Source organism: Thalassophryne amazonica, chromosome 10, assembly GCF_902500255.1.
Source record: "Thalassophryne amazonica chromosome 10, fThaAma1.1, whole genome shotgun sequence".
In the NCBI taxonomy this organism is placed as follows: Eukaryota; Metazoa; Chordata; class Actinopteri; order Batrachoidiformes; family Batrachoididae; genus Thalassophryne; species Thalassophryne amazonica.
This window is the reverse complement of record NC_047112.1, coordinates 108,271,516-108,277,515: the sequence shown is the minus strand read 5'-3', so window position 1 is coordinate 108,277,515 and position 6,000 is coordinate 108,271,516.

Here is a 6,000-nt window from a genome sequence, read left to right as displayed (position 1 = left end):
AGCTTGAACAGTATTGTGGCATATGAAGGACTAAATTAAAAAGGAGATAACTGATGAGATAGGAGAGTTAAAAGTTAATTTTTACAAAACAGAAATATTATGGACGGGGAGGAAAAGCCAGTACATTTTAGCATACAGGCTGACAAAACAAGTGGAGAAGTCAATTCAGAAAATAAAAAATCTTATTACCAATTTGATGCACTATAAACTAAAAGAAATACAAAGTTGATTTGTAAAATCTGATCAAAAACTGTACTCCCAACCTCAAGTAAATACTGAGAAAATAGATTATTTTTTATGATGATTCATCTGACTAAAGTGACCAGTGAATAAAGTCACAATCTTGTAGTAGCTCAAATAACAGAGAAAAAGAAATCCATTCAGCGATAGCACATCTTAAATAAAATAAAGCTCCAGGTCCAGATGGGTTTCCTTCAGAATGGTATAGAGTAATTTGGGTTTTTTGGTGCCAATGTTGTGGTCCACCTTTAACTGGGTCCTTAAAAAAACAGTATACCCCCTCCTAGAGGGAGGCAGTAATTTCATTAATTCCATAGGAGGGAAAGGACAAGTATGAATGCAGCAACTTTAGACTAATTAGCTTGTTGAATCAGGATTACAAAATCATACAATAGCCAAACACATAGAGGGATTGCTACCACAAATTATTAGCATTGACCAGACAGGTTTTATTTGAGAAAGACAAACAGGATAATATCAGAAGGGCATGACACGTAATTAACCAGATAACAGAATTAGATTTAGAAGCAGTTTTGGTAGGGCTCGATGCAGAAAAAGCATTTGATAGTGTAAACTGGTCTTTTTTGTGTACGTATAGTTTTATAAGCATTTGGATTTCATAGTACATACAAGCTCTCTACAATACCCCAAGGGCAGGAATTAAAATTAATAGCTCCATTTCACATTGGTCGTAAAAAAGAGAATTTCCAAGAAAAAAAAAAGTTTCCTATGAACAAAATAAATTCATCATGTTGTGGCGCCGTTATAGTAATATGTGTGCAGTTAATGGCTCTGATTACATTCGGGAAACCGTTTCGCTGCAAATTGCACTTTAATGTTGGAATGTGATGTACCTGGATGACATTTGGATAATTACGTTCCACACAGCTGGCACAGTTCGGCTCAAGGTTGACTGGCACACTCCTGACTGATCAGCAAACTCCTGCTGGAATGCCCCTGTTGCCAGGAAGCCCAGCGTGTTCAGCAGCTGTGTGGGCACAGACAACCCCCTGCCTACTCACTGGGCTGGCTGTGTTCTGCCCACAACTCCAGTAACACTGGTTTATGAGCCAATTATTGTCATTTGCAAGTAAATCCTTGCGTTTCCTGAGTACATGCTCACGTTGAATTGCACCATTTACAAGGTCCTCTAACAACGCTAATACAGCCATTATTCATGCCATTTTATGCATCACTTTGCAAATGTTTTATATCCACACACATAATTGCAATCACATGAGTGTGTTAATTGTTTATAAGTGTGTCTCTGTTGTGCACATGGCTCTGATGACTTCTTGTTTTCATACTATTAATGGTTCCAGCATCAACTCTACATGTCGGTAGTGGAACAGTAGCTGTAGAAACGTATGTACGCCAGCCAGGATTTTTGCGTGATGCACTGCACATTTCCACAGTCATATCACTTTTGATAGATCTGAATGTTGGCATAGAGACAGACGTATGCCAGCTTTTTGTGCGTAAGCACGCTTTGTACATGAGGCCCCAGCAGTTTGTGTTCTTTTCTCTACCACCGTCACCAGATAGTCCAGATTCATGCCAGCCCACCTGATCAGTTTGTCCAGCCTGGATGTGTCCTTCTTGGATGTGCTGCTCCCCCTCAGCACACCATGGTGTAAAGGAAGACTCTGGCTACTAGACTGGTAGAACATCCACAGGAGTTTCCTGCAGATGTTAAATGACCACAACCTCCTCAGAAAGTACAGCCTGCTGTGTCTCTTCCTGTACAGATGGTTGGTGTGGGTTGTCCAGTCCAGCTTGCTATCCAGCCACAGTCCAAGATACTTGTAGGAATCCACAGCCTCCACCTCAACTCCCTCGATCAGAACTGGCCGCTGACATGTCCTTGACTTCCCAAAGTCAATGACCAGCTCTTTTGCCTTCTAGGTGTTGAGCTGTAGATTGTTTGTGTGGGATCAGACAGCAAAGTCCTTCACTAGGCTCCTGTGCTCCTCTCTGTAATCCAGGATGCATCCAGCAATGGCTGTCTCATCTGCAAACTTCTGGATGTGACACAGCTCAGAGTTGGAGCAGAAGTCAGAGACATACAGGGTGAAGAGAAGACGGGCCAGCACTGTGCCCTGTGGTGCTCTGATGCTGCTGATCACAGTGTCAGACAGGATGTCCCTCAAACTGAGATACTGCGGCCTGTCAGTGAGGTAGCTGGAGATCCATGTGAGCACTCTCTCTAGCTGCAGGCTGAGGTTGAAGATACATTGTAACTGTTCTCCCAGTTCAGTCACACAGGTCTTCAGTAGTCAGGGACACACTTTGTCTGGGCCTGCTGCTTTCCTCGGATGAACCTTTCTCAGGTGTCCTCTGGCCTGGACCACAGTAACGTATGGAGGAGGTTGTGTTGAGGTGAGGGAGGAGGCGGATGGGGCTGCTGCTGTGATGTCTGCGGGGAGGTGTGCTGAGGGAAGAAGGAGAGATGTCTGCAGAGATGGAGGGCCTGGGGGAGCATGGAACTGGTTGATGAAGTTGTTAAGTTTGTTCGCCCTCTCCATTGTCCCTCCTGTGTCTCTGGTCTTTGTTTTATGGCCTGTGATGGTTTTCACACCTTCCCAGACCTCCCTCATGTTATTTTAACATCAATCAATCAATCAATCAATCAATTTTATTTATACAGCGCCAAATCACAACAAACAGTTGCCCCAAGGCGCTTTATATTGTAAGGCAAGGCCATACAATAATTACGTAAAAACCCCAACGGTCAAAACGACCCCCTGTGAGCAAGCACTTGGCGACAGTGGGAAGGAAAAACTCCCTTTTAACAGGAAGAAACCTCCAGCAGAACCAGGCTCAGGGAGGGGCAGTCTTCTGCTGGGACTGGTTGGGGCTGAGGGAGAGAACCAGGAAAAAGACATGCTGTGGAGGGGAGCAGAGATCAATCACTAATGATTAAATGCAGAGTGGTGCATACAGAGCAAAAAGAGAAAGAAACACCCAGTGCATCATGGGAACCCCCCAGCAGTCTAAGTCTATAGCAGCATAACTAAGGGATGGTTCAGGGTCACCTGATCCAGCCCTAACTATAAGCTTTAGCAAAAAGGAAAGTTTTAAGCCTAATCTTAAAAGTAGAGAGGGTGTCTGTCTCCCTGATCTGAATTGGGAGCTGGTTCCACAGGAGAGGAGCCTGAAAGCTGAAGGCTCTGCCTCCCATTCTACTCTTACAAACCCTAGGAACTACAAGTAAGCCTGCAGTCTGAGAGCGAAGCACTCTATTGGGGTGATATGGTACTATGAGGTCCCTAAGATAAGATGGGACCTGATTATTCAAAACCTTATAAGTAAGAAGAAGAATTTTAAATTCTATTCAAGAATTAACAGGAAGCCAATGAAGAGAGGCCAGTATGGGTGAGATATGCTCTCTCCTTCTAGCCCCTGTTAGTACTCTAGCTGCAGCATTTTGAATTAACTGAAGGCTTTTCAGGGAACTTTTAGGAGAACCTGATAATAATGAATTACAATAGTCCAGCCTAGAGGAAATAAATGCCTGAATTAGTTTTTCAACATCACTCTGAGACAAGACCTTTCTAATTTTAGAGATATTGTGTAAATGCAAAAAAGCAGTCCTACATATTTGTTTAATATGCACTTTGAATGACATATCCTGATCAAAAATGACTCCAAGATTTCTCACAGTATTACTAGAGGTCAGGGTAATGCCATCCAGAGTAAGGATCTGGTTAGACACCAAGATAAGATGAAAAAGACTTTATTGTCATTGTAATAAACAACAAAACTTCGTTGGTGACAACCAGTCAGTAGCAGCAAAAATTAAAAATAAAAGCTAAAATAAATAAAAACTAAATATAAGGGCAACAAGGTACAAAAGAAAACAATAGACGTTATTTACAGTGTAAACTAAAGCACCTTTCACACTGGCATATTCGTAGAGCTGGCTATTGTGGCGTATTGTCTATGCCGAGTTGAGAAGCTCTACGCCCACTTTTAGCAGCTCTTTGATAAAGCAAAAATTATAAACCACCGAAAAATGTATTGGAAGTTACAAATAACTGATAAATTCAGTTGTCTCCGGTACACTTGCAACTACTAACAAGCTGATTTTAAGTTTTAACACCACAATTGCTTCTGGTAGCATCAAAGGCAACGACAGACCCAAACGAGTCAGTATTTCTGTCTTTGAGTGTCCTGCCCCCTGCTGGAAGTTCCAGTTTACTACATGGCTTCCAGCACAAACGCAGCTGAGAGGAGCCACAAAGCTCAACTCTCTACTCAATCACAACACTGCCATCAAGCGGAGGTCTTGGAAAATAAAGCAATGCTGACTTATGGTTTGGTGTAAATAAAATGAATACTGATAGAATAACTCCATTAATGTCAGTTCTGTCATTTGTGCAAAGCTAAGATATAATATATATCTTTTAATGTTGAGTAATTCACTAATTCTGAAGTTTTATAACAAACACAGACAGATGGCATTCTGGGTAAAATGTGCCTCCGCTAACACTGATTGTTTGACTCATTCATTCTATGTAAACCAACACGTTAATGTGAGGTGTGTAGTGTGTTGGTGCTTTACAGATAAATGTGCTTTTATAAAATATGCCATTTTTTATTTGTAAAAAAAGACATTTTTGAAAAGAAAAAAAAAAAGCCAAGTTTTAATTAGATAACCGTCTGATATAACCATTGTCAAAATAAATAGAACACTATCGTGATCTACTGATGCCAGTGCGAGTTTTGACCTTTTTCAGCTGATTTTTCATTCGTGCGAGAATTTTTTGGATCGCACCTAGTTTCAGGTTAATCACACATCCTGCATAGTTTAATATACATGGCGTAACGAGCTGAGTTTAACATCTCACGACCACCTCCTGATCGGTGATCGTATGGTCAGATGAAAATCAAACCTGTTTGATATTCTGGTCGGCCGTCATGAGGGTATCCCGATGCTGAAGCGCTACAAGCGTCCAACCTCTCGTCCACACTAAAACCTTAAAAAATAGTGTATTACTTTAAAACTAAAACATATATCTGATATTTTCACTTTGTAAAACTTCAGACATGACGTTAATTTAAATAACTTGTCCGAAATTAGTTTGGTTAAAATTTGAAACATTAGTTAAAAATGTATTATTTTTTTTTATTTAACAAAAAGGTAGTTAAAAAAGTTAATTTTGTTTTTTTTTTGGTGACCAGTTCTCCTTTGCCTGCAGAGGATAGAGAGGTTTCTTCTAGAAGCAGCTCTCCTCTTTTTGCAGAGGGTAGAACTACACATCCAAACCTGTTTGATATCCTGAAGAAGGCCATGCTGGGCCAAAACATGTTGGTACGTATTTTAATTATATAGCCATGCTACAATAAAGGCTTTTTAATTCAGTTTTCACAGAGTGCCTTGGAGCTTTGCTTTTGGTCTTCCTGAGGTTTTCACACAAAAGAGCACTTTTTCGTTTTTTTCATTTTTTCACCATTTCAAGATAAAAACACCTGTTTTCTAAGTACTGAATAGCACCCTTATCTCCAATTGAGCACCTGTGCATAAAGATTTTTAAAAAAACTTTTTGATTCACAATTTGTGGACCCACGCAGCACTCCTTTTTCGATTTTATCTTTATCTGAAAAGATAATCTGATAATGAAAACATTATTTTCGATAATTATCGGTTATCGGATTATCGGAACTGTGCCCATCACTGGTGAAATGTAAATAAAAACAGAATACAATGATTTGCAAATCCTCTTCAACCTATATTCAATTGAATACATGACAAAGACA